This window comes from Manacus candei, unplaced genomic scaffold, assembly GCF_025592945.1.
Source record: "Manacus candei isolate 608988 ecotype Guabito, Panama unplaced genomic scaffold, ASM2559294v1 h1tg000056l, whole genome shotgun sequence".
Classification (NCBI taxonomy): domain Eukaryota; kingdom Metazoa; phylum Chordata; class Aves; order Passeriformes; family Pipridae; genus Manacus; species Manacus candei.
In genome coordinates this window covers 3,122,364-3,140,427 of record NW_026138104.1, presented here as the reverse complement: position 1 = coordinate 3,140,427, position 18,064 = coordinate 3,122,364, and the positions used below count along the sequence as shown (strand labels likewise).

General features: G+C 37.7%; 1 protein-coding gene across 12 annotated transcripts in view; it reads left to right on the top strand.

The window, feature by feature from the left end:
• ADAM22 (ADAM metallopeptidase domain 22) overlaps positions 1-18,064 on the top strand; it is a 136,668-nt gene that overhangs the window by 40,496 nt on the left and 78,108 nt on the right. The gene's annotated exons all lie outside the window — the stretch shown is intronic.

The following is an 18,064-nucleotide window of genomic DNA, read 5'->3' as shown; positions in this document are numbered from 1 at the left end:
TCTGACCATCTCTGATCGGCCATGGTAGAAATCTTCCATCTATAACATAACTGTTTAAAAATCTCAACAATTGCAATTGAAATTCTGTCTAATTATTTTTTGGAGTTGTGTGAACTGTGCAGTGAAATTCTACAGTAGGCTTGCCAGTGATAACCTGTGTTCTTATAAAAAGTAAATAATTACTTTAAAGATAAGATGATTTTCTGTTAGAAAAACAATGTGTATGTTTGCCAGAATCTTACCTAATTTATCAATTTTTCTGACAAAACCAACAACAATAACGAAGTTTGGACATTTTTTTGGCAATAGTTTCTTTGTTGTCTTGGTGGCTGAGAAACTAACAGTGGGTGGAAATGCAAAACAAAACATTCTTTAAAAATATTGCAGAAGCTTTTCAAGTCTTGACTTAAATAAACTAACAAAATGTACAACATTTTAACATTTTCTCAGATTTTGATTTAACAAAGTAGCTTACGTTTGTGCTTATTATTCTTTTGGTTGTATTCTTTTCCTGCAAACTTTTTTTTTCTCCTGGATGAAATATTGCATTCTATGTTTCATTCACTATTTAGCGTGTTGTTGTTACCCAGTCACTGACTTCTCTTCAGTCGTAGGGTAGGGTTCTTTGCTGCATAACTCTGAAAAAATTGAATTTGAGACAAGAGTGTTATTGTGCTTTTGGGAATGATATTTTGCAAGTCTGGGATGGTAACTCATGATTTTTTTCTGTGTCCTTTTATAAACCCATGTCAATAGTACTGGTAAAATACGTATTTGTATCCTAAAATAATTGCTGCAGCTCAAGTGGCCAAGTAGCAAAGAATAATTGCTTATTTTGAATTGTTTTCCAATATATTACAACAAGTTGCTCATTCAGGAAATATGAATGTGATTCTATTTTGGGGTGTTTCTCTTATTTAAGTGCCTTTGAAGGCTAAAAAAGGAATTGCTTGGGGGAGAAAACCTATTTGGAAGAAAACGTTAATAAACTCTTTCTTATTAGACGAAGGGGTCTGGAATTTGTTGCATAACCTCTAGTGAACGGAAACTCCTGATTAAACTGATAAAAGTGTAAAGCTTGTGTGCTATTTATGGTCCATTTATGGCGTGAAAAATATGGTAACAAAATAGAACTTTCTGAACTTTCACTGTGTAGTACTTTCTGTGTTTTAAAATACACTGGAAAAAGAAAGGATTTCAGGGATACAAAATTATGATATTGGACAGAACTATATCGACATACTGTGAGCAAAAGCCTTTAAATACTTGGACTGTGTGGGAAGGAGAATGATGATCAGATAGCTTAGGGGGCTTCCTTTGACTTCAGGGCATTGCTGAGAGGAGATTGGAATGCAGTCATCTCTGGGATACCGAAGGGGTTTGCTTTCTGCTCCTGTCTTTTGCAATTTTAGTTTATTTGCAGTTCTACACCTCTTGTCACCTTTCTGAGGTGATGGTGTAATAGTATAAATAATGCTTTATTATTATAGCATAAATGGAGTATAAATAACATAAATATATACATATACATAAGTATAGATAATAGCTGTACAATATAAATGGTAGTTCCTTCTCCGCCATTTTTACTGAGTGTGAGGCTGGAGTTCTGCCTAGCTGCAAGGAGTAATTCCCATGCTCTACTGCACACCAGTGCTTTTGAGTAGCAAACTGAAGTCTACACTTTCTAGGTGTCACCTTCCATTTCATTTTCTGTGATTGAAGCTAATCCATGAATACATGGATTCAGGCAGGCATACCCAAGTATGATTATAGACCCATTCTTGTAATCTGAAATTAGGCTGCCATAAGTGATGCCTCATCTCAGAGGGATTAAGTCTTTCAGGGACTGGGTCCCCTTGACTCCCACTCATTTAAGTGGGAATTGGTTGCCTTCACATTTTGCATACTCAGATTGCATGGACTGAAGTATGAACTTCATGTCTCAGAGCAATATCATCATCCTGGGTATCAAGAAAATTTCTCTATCAACTCACAGTATCTACAATAGCACTACCTCATCTCCTACTTCTCTGTTATCTCATTCTAAGAAGAAAATGTTTTCTCTCCTCACATTTTCCTTAATGTGTGCTTCCAGCTGATATTATAATATTAATTCTGCAAATGCATTATTTAACTTTAAAGAACATTTTATGCTGCAGACTGTTAAAATGTGAAATAGTGTATGAAAGGATGCTTGAGTTAAGGGAGAACACATCTACTCTTTTTAATTTTTTTTTAATCAATGTTAATTTTTTACTATTTTTATGTATGGATTAAGACTTTGTAGAGAATGTATCATTGCATTTCAGGAGTTTGTTCATGTTTCTGGTGTTAAATTTAGTTGTATTTGAGGAGATTTTAAACTCAAATATTTCAATACGAAAACCAAATCCATATGTATTTGGATAGTTTCTGTGTTATTTTTTATGCCTTCCACAATGAAAAGCTCTAGGGTATATTATATCAAACTGAAATGAGCTTTGAAAATGCTGGAATTCTCCATGCGAAATTTGTCAGTACCTCAGAGACTGTGCAACTCAATGAAAAGAAAACCTGTTGTGTTTAGAAAAGGGTTCTGCTCTGTTGAGATTTGTTTCCCTTAAAAATATTTCATAAGGAAGTGTAGTGTCAGTACATTTCAGTGACAGGCACCTCTTGTAATACATAAGGGGTAGCAGGTCTTTGCTCTGCTATTGTAACCCAAAATACTAAACTTTTGCAAAGTCTGAAGTCTGTGTAAGGTGATGATACTGATATTGGAAGATCTGGAATCCACCTGTTTTGCAGTACATCACCCATCTGCCACAGGTGTGGCCATATTCTCTCACAAAGTAAGTTTTCATGAAACTTTGATGTATCTCTAGGGTTCCCTTGCACATTTCTATTCTGATTTTGAATGTTTTAACGCTTACATATTTTTGGCCAGATATGTCAATCTGAAGTGCACAATCCATATTCTGTTGTTTAAATAGAAATGAACTGATTTTGAAAAGTGCTGCTTTTTTAATGCACATAATGAATGCTCAGCCGCTCAAAATATCTCATGTTTTTGAGAGAAAATGGCAATTTGGAAACAAACAGGGGCGAGAACTGATAATAGGTCCAGGAGACTTAAAACAAAGCCTATTATATCTGAAATGTCTCAACATTTTTCAGTTAGTCTTGTTTTTGCTTCCTTTGGTCGAATGAATCACTTCTATGGCACAGAGTGGAAATGATGAAATTGATGCCAATCCAAGAATAGTCTGAAGAGCAATGATTAGGGGACACATCTCTTTATAGATGCTTCAGTTATACTTCTTGATCTAAATCAAGCAAATCAGGGCTTTGGATGTGAGTGTAAAGAGTTGTGCAGTTCTTTGGCTATATGGAGGTGTGTTTTGAAACAAAAACGTTACATTTCTGATTAAGGTTTCACTCTGGAAAAGCTGGAGGGTTTTTTTTGGTGAAAAACCATTTATTGGAAATTCCTGGCCAGCACTAATTAAAAAATATATTTTCAGGGCATCTGAGGTGTCAGACATCTTGCCATCTTTCTTACATTCTAATTCTCTATCTGCTATACAGCGTAGTTGTTTCCACCTCCACACATTGCTGGTCTGTAAAAAAACCAAATGTAAATGAAAATGCATTTATTCCGGTGAAGGCATTCCTTAAACTTGGTTACTTTACTTCTAAATTATCCTTTTTTAGATTTATATATTTCTAATTATGGCAATCAGTGTTTGAGATTATGTCACCTCTTCCCAAACACTGGGAATTATATCAATATGCAGAGTCAATTAGCTTTAAAAAAGTATTCATCAACATGGATGTCTTTGTGATTAAAGAAACAGCTATATTTATTTTTCTAACTTGCAGTTTAATTCTCATCTCCAAATATTAAGATAGAATGCTGCAGATTTCAGTTGTACTAACAGTGTTTACCAGATGTACTGAAAATATTCCCATGAAAAACATTACAGAATTGATTAATTGGTTGTATAATTGTAAATATATCTGACTCTGTTTTTCTGAAGGGGAAAAATGTCTGGGTGTATAAAAATGTATATAACCCTGTAAGTCTTGTAACTTAAAAACCATTAGCATCCTTGGAGGTTGGTTAGCTTTAATTTATAGTTTAGCTCAGCATTAAATTCCACAATGTTATGTGGAGCTTTTGGAAGGCTTTTTCTTGTTCTGCAAGCCACATTAGCCTCCCTGATGATTGCTCATCGAATGCATTGCACTGTAGAACTGGAGTCTTAAATCCAGCTTTTATTATAAGTAACACATGACATGTTAGGAGGATTATTTTTAGGAACATAAATAATTTAAAGTATTGAGCAAGATTCCAGAAATATGTAGTAAGGATGATAATAAGAATATCCTTATATATTTTTGTACTGAAGAGGAGAATACCTTCTTGAACATTTGCTTGTCAATGTGAGCTGTAGGTATAAACAGTAGTGCTATTTATTGAAATTAATGTTTGCAAAACCACACGATGTTGCTTAAGAACTGATGAGCACTGCTGTAAGTGAGAGGCTCTTGAACTCTCCACTGAGGTGCTGGATTGTATTCCCATGGTGTTCCCCTGCCTGGTTTTCAGAGGCACCTAATTTAGGAGGCTAATCTCCAAGGATCTCTGTAGTTAGCAGAGAGAGTGTGGGCTCCGGCAAAGGGTCGTGTGAGTAGGAGTCTGGTGGGAGAGTGAGGTCTTGCCTCTGTGAGCAACTGCTCTTTTCTCTCTGCTTGCTGTGGAGAGGGATATCCCATAGGGACCAGCCTCCTAGTGGAGTGTTCTGTTTCCCTGTGGCTCAGCAGAGTGAAGAAGGGGGAGGATGGTTTCCCTGTCTCTTTAAAAAAGTCCTTCTATATCTTTGCTCTGCTGCAGAGGTTCCTTTAGGATACCAGGTTAGCTCAGGATGAGGACAAGTAGAGAGCTGGAGCAGTTCTTTTGTTAGAACAGTGTAAGCACATCACTGAGATGCCAAGCAAAGATGACAGGAGATTTGAAAGTAGGTTTTCTGTAGAAGTGCTTGGTCAAATTCAGATTCATCATTCACTGAATTAAAATTTTAATTAGCGGCAGCTCTACATTCAGATGCAGATCATACCTGGAGCCATCTGCATGTGACTGTGTCCCTGGCTGATGGGATGGCTCTACAGATGCTGGGTGTGCTCCCAACCACAGATCCCATTAGCCAGCTGTGTTTCATGTCTCAGTTCTGATGGGCAAAAGGACAGGACTGCAAGAGGGACAGTGGCATTCAGAAGTGACACTGTGGTCTTTATTCCCCATCCCTTTGCTGAGGAACAGTGGCACTTCTAATTATCAGAAGTTATATTATGATGAAGTGCTCTGTGAAAGTAGTGACTGAGTCAACGACTCTGAGGGGGAAGATGTTATACTGTGTGCTCTTTAGGGCAGTTCTTGTGTTCTTTCAAGGCTTTCTACCACACTACTATATAGCATTTAAAAGAGTCTGCAGCTGTTCTGCACCTTTAGACGTTATTTTTTTATGGGCAAACATCAGGCTATGCAGTTGCTTCATGAAAATTAACTTCATCTAAACAGACTTAGGTTTTCATCTTGGTTATATTCAGCTGTTCGGAAAGACATTAATTTGAAGCCCTTTGAAGGAAAACAAGGCATATGCCAGAATGGCAGAATATATTCCTGTTCACTTCTACCTCTGCTGGAATTGATTGCATACTTGCATCTCCTCCTGCAAGATGCACTTTGCAGCACGACTGTGGTGTTTTGCTGCACTGCGTTCGAAATGTAACTGCTCAATGCCAGAGAGCTGCCACATTTGCAAAGAATGCCATTCTTTGAGTCCTGCAGATCTGAGATGCCAGGTGCTCAGCCTGACCTACAGAAAATATCCTGGGAGAAAAAAGAAGAGCAAGTAAGTAACTTCTGATGAAGAGGTTAGTTCTTTGAAACATAGTAACTGGAGCTGACACACTCAAATCTGAAGATCCCTTTTCATCCTAAAGAGAATACATCAGGATAAAAATAGATAATATTAATAGATAATAAATAAGATATTTCTTAGAAATCTATTCTCATTTTATAAATGAGTATATAATGTTTCTGTCTGCAGGCACATCATGGCTGAAAGATGAGAGGCTACAGGAAAAGACAAAATAGCCGTAAGGATTTGCATTATCACCAAAACAAAATTTTGAGTCTTTACTGGCACCATAAACCTGCTTCAGAGAAGTTGTTGTGGCAAGTGTTCTGGAGATGTAAGGAGATGGTGATTAAGATTTAAGACTCTATGGGAAGAATTCAGTGTACTTGGATCTGCTTTAACCCTGCCAATTTTTCCATTGTGTGATATATATCTTCTGAAATTTAAACCATTGCTTAGGTGGCAACAAGAAGAGTTGCAGGTGGCTTATTTTTGAGCATGACTGAATAAAATATGTCAAATTCTGAAAGTCTTGTCACATTAGACACATTAGTAGGCATGCAGGATAAAACAATTTGATTTGTGTTTTAAGTCAAGAAAGAGAACTTTCTGCTATTTTCTAATCATAACAATTTTGATCTAGAATTCTCCAAACAGACAATTCTGCAAACAGGGCATGCAAGGTCCTGATTTAAGAGAGGATGACATGAAAGATGAGAATAAAGGGATAGAAAAAGGTAAAGGAGCAAGAGAAAACAAATAAGCAAATTGGATGTATCATGCATAGTGTGTTGCTGACAGATGCCTACTAGAGATGTAAAATATACCCTATAAAAATTGGATATATAGCTTATAGAAGACCTCTGTGTGTATATATAGGATATATAAGTGTGTGTATAGAAAAAATGGATGGTAGCAGCAGAACATCAGTCAAATGAGAACTTCTACCAATGCTACCTTAGTCAACTAGCTGCAAACCTCAGAATTTTGTTTATAACTTCTTTTAACAATCAGTACACCAATTCAGGTGGATATGTGAATGCCATTAGTAATGCCAAGGATTTCATTGTGTTCTCTTTTTTACTGCTTAAAAAACACCTATAGTTATGTCACTCACCAGTGACCCAGCAATAACATTGGCCTTAATATAGAGTTTTGTCTTGGAGGAGTGTGAAGATAGGGAGTTTTGCATGCAGAGGAATGAATCTAGTCATATAATCATATTCATCCTACCGGAAGGATGTGATACCTATGATAAGAAAAGAGGAAGATATTTGAACCTCCACGAGTTTTGCTGTAGGATAGTCAGTATGATTTGAATCATAGTCCTATCCATGCAGCAGCAGATGGAAAACTATCATAGCTGCATTTTCAGAAATGGATCTCCAGTTACAGATGTGTAGCAGTCTCTGCAATGGATGCAGCTAGCCAGGTGCTGCTGGTCACTGTTGCTCTGTACAGCTATTGTAGGTTACATGAGGTGAATATGAACCATATATTTAAAAACAATCCTGTGCTAATATGGGAAAAAATAATTTGAATTCTATAAGTGCAAATTCTGTAAGAACTCTCAGTTTCAGAAAATGACTTTGGATAGAAAGGTAATTTTAAAATATCAGATTACTGTATTCATTTTACCCTAAGGGGCAGTGACAGTGATTAAACACACAAGAAAGGAAGCTGTGTCATACCAATGGTCCATCTGTCCTGGCACTGGCAGTGAAAGAGCACAGGGTTGGGCCACTTTCAGTGTCTATTCCAATCACCCCTCCATAACATCCGTGACTGTTTGATTAGAGATGCCAGAAGACACATCCCTATGTGTGCCTTTGAGTACCTGTTTATGAACCCATCGTTCATGGCTTCCAGTCATTTTCTGTGATACCTTCTGATGCTGTCTGCCTGTGCAGCCTCCTGTGGCAACGTGTTGCAGAGATTCACAACTTGTTGTGTGACAGTGCTTTCTTTGATCTGTTTTAAATTTGTCTTCTAATTTCTTCAAGTACTTCCCTATTTTACTAATGCAGAATTAGGTGAATAACAGCTTTGTATTAATTCTCTCTATGGTCTACATGATATTGTAAACCTCTATCATATTCCCACATCCTCACCCCATCGTCTCTTCTCCAAATTGAAGAGCCTTTTGAGTTAAGAGAAGATGATTTACTGGTAGGTAACACACAGGGAGGCAAAGGAACCTGCTGGGGTCATCAGTAATGCCAGAGCCATCTGGCAAGCCAGAAAATTTGACTTGGAACAGCATTAAGAAATGGATTTTTTTGTCTCTCTGAAGCTAGCTGTACTCTTGTAGTTAGATATGCTAAATGAAGACTGATTATTGTAAGTTTGAGGGAGCTGTGATAATTCATTGGACTGTGGTTAAGTGATTAGTGTTGTCTCAGAATCTGACTCCTGAGAATTCAGTGTCTTCCCACTCTTCATTAATTTATACGATGAGCCATGAATTTTATTTCAAAAACCTTTGTGTCATTTGTTATGTGTGGATATTTTGAGATATTTTCTCAGTAGTGCAGACTGTTTCTTCAAGAGATTCCTTTCCTTGTCTCCCTTAACTGTGCCATTGGATTTATTTGCATAGTTTCAGACTAAAATCCTGACCCAACCCCGGATGAAGTGTGAGACCTTTGACTTCTGATTGACACAATGTTCTGTGCTGTTAAAAAGGACCTTCTTTATCAAAATAGAGATATTAAGGTGCTACAGCAGATAATTTCAGTTTCTTGCTCTTTAATTTGCTTCTCATTGTGGATGTTTTTCATGACTCATTATTCCTTAGCCTCTCTACCAATAACAGGCTTTTTCAATGTCTCTGAGTTTCAAACCCGTTTCTATCTTCTTGAAATTCCAGCATATTGTCTTCATCAGAGTAGTTTCTAGCAACTAATTAGTTCCTAGATTTAAGGTGTGCTGTGTTTTGAATTGAAACTATTTTCAGGTATACCCTTTTCTGAAGTTCACATCTATTGGGAACAAATATAAAAGTAGAGGTAACCATTTTTTTTGATCTTTTTTTCTGACACATCCCAGGTACTTGAACAATTGATGCATTCATTAGATTAACAACAAAAACAAACTTCTCCATAATTTTTCAATCCATAGATACAAATACTCTGTTATTACATGAAATAACACAGATCAGAAGAAATTACTATTCTTGGAGATGACTACATAAAATGTTCTTGGGGCATGAGCAACCTTTCAAATTTGAGGATAAAATGCAAAGTTCTAACAGTAGGTAACCATGAGCATAAGGGGGTGTTTGTTAAGTGCTTATAAAAGAAATGACAGCACAGCAGGGGAAAGCTTTGCTGTCATTAAGAATGCACATTTTAGGATGGATGTGTTCAGTGTTAGTGCATAACTGTATATCTCTTGACTTCCTTTGCTAGTCTTCCTTGGCATCATGCAGAAGTGGGAAGCAGTGGCATGGAAATGTTGGTTGGCAAGAAGGGAGGGTGGTGGGCTGGGGAATAAAGGGAGAGGAAGGTAGGTACGACAGTGGAGAGTTTGAAAGGAGGTGATGAAGCTGAAGCAGAGCATAATTTGTATTCCTATTTTATGCAGCTTAAGATTTTTTTATTTCTGTAATAATATGCTGTTTGTTGCCTGTAATCTGGGAGTGAGGCAAGGCTGCACTGGCAATGAGGCAGTTTGCTCGACAGTCCCAGTTTACCTGTTACTGGATTGGAAGGTGTGTATGTGCAAAGCAAGTGGTGATGCCTGATCACTTTGACAGGGATTTCCTTCATGGTTCTGGACAAACATCCCCCAAAGTGAAGCCTTCACCATTTGCTCTAGTGACAGTTTCTTGTTCTTCAGGCACTCCATGAGGAGGATTCTTGGAATCAGCTCTGAAGAGCTCCAAGAGCTCCTGAGTTGTCCAAACTGCAACACAGGGCAGGACACATCTGAAATGTGCTAAAATGAAAAAGGCACTGTATTTCTAAACTATGTGGCTCTGCGGAGTTTTAAACTGGGTACCCAAAACAAATAGATAGTTTGATGGGGAACTGCTAATATGAACTCTTTTGGGGACAGTATGTAGTCAGTATTTGTGTTTTGTGTTTGTGTTTTGCGAGTACTTTGAGAGAGCATCATGGAAATGTGCATAAGAGCAGAAATAATTTGTATATTTGCTTCAGGGCAAGAAGTATGTATACAGTAACTAAAATTTGGGGGCAAATCATGAAGGAAGCTACCAAATAAAAGATATAGTAAAGTCCATTCACTAAATGATGCAGGTGTCCTGTGCAAAATATATGCTTTTGTTTAAGAGCACAAAGTAATATTAGGGCCATATATAACATTTAAGCATTTAATTTTTCTGTTTTTCTCTTTTAATATAGCGTTTGTGGACAATACACAGAGAGTTGGGTTGAAATGTGGTTGAATCACAAGTGAGTTTACTTGGGGAGTGATTTTCCATGTAGTATAAAACAGTTTGAGTGTATGAAGAAGCATATTAAAAACTAGGATTAGACCACAGTAGTGCATTTGTGCAGAAAAATATGTAACCTGTGCTCCTTGTGTACATTTCTCTTCCCTTTTTTATTAATTTATGATCTTATCAAATACTAAAATTAACTATGATTATCCTATCTTTAAAGGAACAAGTGTATGAACAGAATGGCTTTGAGGAAACTGCTTTGTAGTAACAGTATAAACATGGTATGAAAATATCTCCTCATTTTAATAGGACTCCTTTTGAAATTTCTATAAGAAAAAAAGTAATTGCTTGAAGAAACATACGTGTAAATTATTCATCAGCAAAAACAGAGTGAGGTTTTATTGACACTTGCATTGCCATCAGTACTGTATGGAAAACTGGGTAAAGAGGAAAGTGAACCTTGCCCAGACTGCTTTCAACTCTGCCTGTGAAAGCAGAAGTTTAGAGCAAGAAAAATCCCACTTCACCTTTCTGCCTGATAAGAATCTTGCAAACAGCTGCTGTCTGCTCTTTCTTCTTAAAGTCTCTAGTTTAGCACTATGGCATTTTGAGTAGCAGTGTCTTCCCATGGATATTGGGAAAAACCTGTGACTCTGTGTGTGCAGCTTCCTTGTTAGGGCAGTAGATTTAATCTCCCTGTTGTCTGAAACAGAAGACTAATCACTTTCCCTACATCACTAGCAGCATGAATTAACTGCTGTATTGAATTTGTGCCCTTTGCAGTGCTTGCGCCACAAAATGTTTTTAAATGCCTTATTTAAAAAATAAAACAGTTTTCATTATATATCATATCAGATGCTACTTACCAATTTCACTGTTTTTATTAGGAAATATTACTATTGATACAAGAAATATAATCAAATTATTATTTATATTTAAGTTGCAATAAACAAATAGAACCCAAAATTATTATTTCAGAGATGCTTTAGCTATGTTTTACTCTTAGTTTGTTGGGGTAGGGAGCTGTATTTCCTTAAAATATAGTGAAAAGAAACTTGTGGTGATATGAGTAAATGGTTAGTGTGTAAGTATGTCTCTTCCTAGCTGCAGAAATTAAATATAAACTTCTATTTTTTTTCCTCCCTGGAAAATACAAGGTGTTTTTGTTCATCATGATAAAGTTGCCCATGTGATCATTTAGACAGAGGAGTTCAAACTGAATTGCAAAGATTGTAAAGGATGGGCCAAAAAGTCGATAGTGTAGTAACTGTTGATGGAAAGTGTCACCACAGAACGCCCATGGATGTACTTCAGGTGCTGTTCATGTGCACAGGGCACGTCCAGCATCAGGATATGGTCACGCCAGCCTGAGCCTTGAAACTACCGCTGTTGCTTTACAGGTTTTACTTGCAGCTTTTGTTTTGTACTCTCTCCTATTTTATGCTAGTAATAGGAACCATGTGTAATAGAAATTTGGAGAAACTAAGAAAGAATGTCTTCAACCTGCTTAAACCTGTTCTCATCAAGAAATGAAGCCAGTCCAGTAAATGAAACACATACTGTTTGTAAGCCAGAGCTGTGAGACTCCTTCTCTGATGGCAGAGGTGGAGGCCCTGTGCAGGGCTGCAGAGTTGCTCTGTGGTTTCCTGTCTGCAGTAGGGTGCAGGGCAGTAACTGTTGTGTCCTACAGGCAAATTAGCTATTAAGGGATGAAGAGACTAAGTGCATTTTCAAGTCAGATGGCATTAGGGATCTGAGACAGAAGTACTGAAGAGGAAACAAATGAGCAAATGTTAGTATTTGGAAGAAACATCAACAGAGATTCAAGTTGTGCATCATTGTTTATTACTGAAATGTGAAATTAAGCTCCAGGAAAGGACAGAGATTGGGTACGACTCAGCATTTGTGTATAATCCCTTGAGGATTTAACCCCTTCTTAAGTCCCTAATTTCTTTTTGAAGAAGGTCTTAAATAGTTGATAGGAGTAGAAATATTAAGAGATTACATTCTCCTTTCTCCTCTTCATATTAGCAGCAATAAAAACAGAAAAGCACAGTAAGAATATTTTTAAAAGGGGTGAAATGTCAATTTATGCAGACAAAAACCGGCTCTGTTTTTCTCAGTTGTTTTTTAATTCCTCTGAGTAGGCATTGTGAAAACTGTTGCCGTGTCTACGAGAAGCTATCTAATTCTGATTGATTAGTCCATTTGGCTAATTTAACAGATACAGTCATTAATTAAATTAACCATCCACATAAAAAGAAATTCAGCAATTCTTTTGATGGGAAGGTGGAGATGAAAGTTTTAGAGCTGTGGCTATTAAAGCAGATTGGTTCATGGAGTATGGAGATAGATAATCCCTCCTAAAGGCAAAGAAAGATCATATGTGAGCAGAGAGAAGGCTTTCGGGTAGGCAGAGGATAAAGGAGAATTAAAATGTCCTAGGTAGTCAGATACAGAAATCTGCCAGCTAAGGGGCTTTTTGAAGTTTATCTTGCTGTAGTTAGGTCATGACTGATACTGAAAATGTTTTAGGACCATAGTGTAATGCAAGGTAATACAAATTGCATTATACTCTTACTGACTGGCAGATATAAACATCCGTTCTGTTCCCTCTCATCTGGTCTTCCACTTTCTTGGTCCTTGATTCATGGTAATCAAGCTGCCTTCTCTTTCTTGCTGTAAAAGATGGGCTGTTCTAAAAATTACCTCCCATAGCCACTCCTTCCATATCTATTAGTCCTGTTAATACTTGGTATAGGGTGTACACCATCGGGGGAAAATATTTCATTTTATGGGAAGTTTCATCATTCAAACAGTGCCCATTCCTTTTACTGCAGCCCTTTCAAGCATGATGTTGCAGGAGGCTTCCTTCTCACAGCTTGCTCTGCAACATGGGTTAGCATTAGTTGTGCAGTTGATACGGCATCAATCTCTTATCAGTGTCTCTATCATTTCCCTGAAACTGTTTTCTCTTGAATGTCTCCATATGTCTGCTGATAATTTCCTGCTGGCTTTCCACCCATTCAGACATTTCTGCTGACTTCAACTAAAACCCTCTCTTCCTTTTCAGTAATTCATCTTACCTCAGATCTCTCATTTGATGTCCTTGTCTGGCACCATATTTAATCTGAAATCACTATAATAATCTGAAATTTCAGGTGTACATAATGGAGAGTTGTGGAGACGGAAATCAGGGTGAACAAACAGGAGAAATGATAAAGAATTCTTATGGTGTTCAAGGAGACACAGCAATGATATCAGATATCATGAAGCCAGTCATTTCTCTCATTTATAACACTGACATTGACAAAGGTGCATTTTAGTACTGTGATTATAAGCTCCCTCTATTTCTACCTTTCTTGACTTTGTAATTCTTCCTGTGGCCTCTAAAGAGGTCCCTATAATTTCTGCTTCTTTTCTTCTGTAGCTCTTAGTCTTTTCAGTCTCTTAAATCTAGAAAGTTAATATTTGTGCAGAAGCTGGTGATAGGAATTTTCCTTCTATATTTAAAAGTGAACGTTTCTATTAAATTTCAAGGGATAATTTCCAGTTTTTTATCCATTTCATATTCATATGCAAACCTCTTCCTTTTTCAAAAATCTTAAGTGGCTGCTTTTTTTCTTCTTTTGAGTAGAAGTGCTTTGTAATCTCCTATTTTTTCTTTCTGTTTCTTTAAACACTTGACCTGTTCTGTCCTCTTTTCTCTTGCCAGTACATTTTTTTAACCTCTTTTTCTTCCTGGAGCAGCCTCTTTCTGCTGGGGAACCCATCTATTTCCAAAGCTGTTTTCCTGGGTTCTCACTCCCAGCTTCATTTTGGTAAACCTCATATGCAAATGCTGCAGTTAATTCAAGGCACAATTCAAGTGCATATATATGCATCATCTTGGATAGGGGTAATTTCCTTAGTTGGGGCCCTGTTCTGTAAAAAAAATTCCCCACAGCCTCTACGTCTTGTGTACTGTTGTGACTGTTTGGGAGCATTAGAAGAGCAGAGAGGAGCTTGCTCATTTTTTGTTCTGGCCCTTATGCTATTGAGTCTGTATTGAATGGACTCATGGGTTGTCTCATATGGACTTAAGATAATGCTCAAAGAAATGAATCTGCTGAAAAAAACCCTACATTACTAAATTTGTGTACATTTAAAAAATAACAGACCTCTGAAAACAGAATTGCCATTACTAGTGTAATGTTTTTTTTCCTTGTAAAAACAACAGATCACATGTGCTTTTTTACTGTGAAATGTTTTTTTTTGTTTTGTTTTAAGTCTTAACATATGCAGGTTTTTGCCATGCCTTTTCAAAGATTTTATGTCAATGCCTCAGCAAATGTTTCTGAAAATCTCATTCTACAATATTGTCTTTCATAGTGTTGATGTTTTATTCTCTGTAATTTTCTCTATCCATGGTGTTTCTTAGATTTTTTTTCACAGTCTGTTCTTTTTTCACAGATTTTATTTATAATTGATACAAAAACTACTATTTAAGCTGACAAAGAGGGCTTTTAGGATAGATTGACAGGCAAGCTAAATTGTTCCTATTTTATCTCTACCATAGGGAAGTGTTTATTTATTTATGTTGAAATGCATATTATTTTAATATTGATTGCTCTGTCTTACCTTAAATAATTGTAATAATGTTTCACAAGTATTTTAATCTAGCTTTTTGTTTGTTTTAAAGCAATGACTTCTGTTAAAATTATGCACTTATGTGCCTCACTGGCAGTGAAAACAAAACATGACTCCACCTATGAGGTGATCTCATGAGAGAAGCATATCTTTTGGCCTGAGTTTTTAAAATCGTTTATAACTGTTAGGTTGTAGATTAGTTTGTAATAGCACTGATTACATTATTGCATCTGCAAGAGTGTTGTGTTTTCTTATGATATTTTCAGTGCAGTGAGTCATAATAATAAAGCATAACATGGCTTCATTTGTGGTTTTTATACTGACAAAATATTCTCGGACATATCCTGCCGTGTTACTTAGGATAGGCTTTAAAAGTGTCTTTAATTCAGACCCACTGTCTGTTTGTAGGCTCTTAATTTGGTCCCCAGGAGCTGTGCAGGCAGGTGACCCCATGGTGTTTCCCTTCCAGGCAGGCTCATTTTGGGAATCAAGGCATTTGCAAGAATCCTTAAGAGGTGGGGGAGTGCCAGTGGTTCCCCAGCCGTTTTCACCCTTTTGTCCTTGAAAGTAAGGACAAAGAAGGAAGAAAAAATGGATGGACCTGTTTAGGAATCCTTTTCTTGGCCTACTTTGTAAATAAACACAACTTGAACAACCTGGGTATGTTCATCACAAGGGTGATGGGTGGGAGAAGAGCAGCTGACTGACCACCAGCAACCCTGGAACTGGATCCCAGGGGACCCTGTATAAGCCATAAGAGAAACACAACCCTTCAGGGTGCAGGCAGAGCAGCCCAGGCCAGGTCAGAGGGGTGCTTGGCCAACTGCCCTGTCGCAGTAGCCCTGGGCAGATGCTGAGGGAGAAGTGGAAGAGCAGAAGAAGCTTGTATGAGGCTTCCCCGGTGTCCTTTTCCAGAACTCCAAGACTTTGAGTCAAGTGCAATTTCTGTGCATTTGGCAGCTCCCACTTATGTCCACTAACTTGTCCATTCCCAACTTGGACCAATACAGACCTCTAGTATCCATACCTTCCTGTGGCAAGAGGTTGTAAAATATTCTCAGACATATACTGCCATGTTACTTAGGATAGGCTTTAAAAGTGTCTTGAACTGGCACATTGTAACTAGTGGCTGTGCCAGAAAAGGTTCCTTTTTATTAGTTCTGAGTTTACCGATCTTTTCTGTTACCTCCTAGTGCTTGTGTTGTACAAGGCAGAGAATGATCAATCTCTTTGTTTTCTTATTGCAGACACAATATCCAGATCTTTGAGAAGATGACATATGATCTTCAAGAACATAAAAACATTAACAGTAGTATCTTTTAAAAAGCAGTAATTTTATCAGACTCACAGGAGCAGACCCTGTGCTTCTCCTTATCATCCTTCCAAACACAGCTATAAAAGTCTTTCTGAGTTAAGCCATGCTGTTTGAGCCCTGTCTTTTGTACTGTATACTTACTTTAATATCTTACATTTTATAATCTCTTGCATCTTCCTTGTCACAAAACCCTTTGTGGCCATCAGATAAGAATGACAACCTTAGTTTAACTGAGCCCCCTAGAAATAGTGAAGAGTAAAAGTAGAGCCCTAAGCTATAAAGGAGGCTTTAGTAAGTCCGTGGAAGCATAAACTTCTGCTGAAAGAAAGTGTAGTGAATGCTGGGAAACTGTGTATCTGACTTCAGCAAGCTGAACTAAATACATTTTAAGAGAACATCTATCTAAATTTCTAAATCTGGAAAAGGTATACAAGATCTTATAGAAGTCTTTGAGCTTCCCCCAGGGAATGAGTATCCTAAATATTTAATATTCACTTCTAAGAGGGTTTAGAGTATTGTAATGAGTAACTCAACAGCATCTCTTTTAGGTGCTCCTCAGTAATGGGTCACCTGCAGGCAGCTGTGCGAAGCATCAATATAGGTATAGGTATATGGGCCTGGTCAGAATTAAGGGGGTCCTAGAGGGCAAATCTGGGGCAGCTGATCACAGTTTCTGCAGTGGCTGAAGGACTCACTCTTTCTTCCACCCTTATTGGCAGCTGCTCAGGTACATTCCCTCCCTTCTGTCAGCTCTGGAGTTTATTGTACCTCTTCTCAAAGGACTTCAGTTACCTAATGCAGCAAAAACATGGGTTTGTTGAACCCTCCCAAGTGTACCTTGACTTATGCCAGGGCTGACACGAAGAGTATTTTGATGAGTGTTAGTTCTGACACCAGGAGTGTTTTGATGAGTGCTTATACTGACACAAGGTAGGTTCAGTGCTTGCTCCTGAGGGGGCACTGAGACCTTCTGCTTTCAGCAGCAACCAGCTGTGAATTCACTGTCACCAGCTGTGACTGAGAGAACCCCACCTGCATGGACAGTTGTCCCATGGATGCTACCATTCAGAAATTTGTTAGCATCCCTCTTTTTGTTGCTGCTGTTGCTTACACTTAGGTACAAAGTGGGTTTTGTTTTTGTTTTTGTTTTTTTTTCCCCTTTAACATCAGTTTCCATTGACAGTCTTTGTACATTTGAGGTTCTGCCAGCATCTTCTATAACCTAATTATCTGCCTTTATATTTTGGTGTATAGACTCTGGTGCATTCACATTCCCTCACAACTCAATTTTTTGCTAGTCTTCAGGAGCCTCTGTGCTGCCAGGTAATGGAACTTTGTAAACAAAGCTGTCCAGTACCTGTCTGCAGTATTTGGAAAGAGTTTTCCTTTGGGCAGTGGTATTAATCTTACCTCAGTTTGACTGGAAATACATCTTCTTTGATGTATTCTGGGATGACAGTTGTGTTTTTCAGGAAGACACCCTATTGATCTGGCAAATCATTTTGCCAGAAACAAGTGCGGTCATGTCTCTCTTCCTTATAAACCAGGCCTTCCAAAACAACATGATAGAAATTCCCTCCATCCCTTAAGTGCATAAATTTGCTGGTTGTATAATTGAATTTGATCTTATTTCTAATATCTAGTGCTGAAGATCATCCAGGTCTTTCCTATGGGAGTTTTTTTGATCTTCTTCTTTATCAGCATATTTCATTGGAACCCTCCTGAGATTTGTGCCTGGGTTATTAATGCGAATACCAAGCTGGCAGCTTTTAGGGCTGATATGGGAGGACCCGTGCTGCCAACCTTATC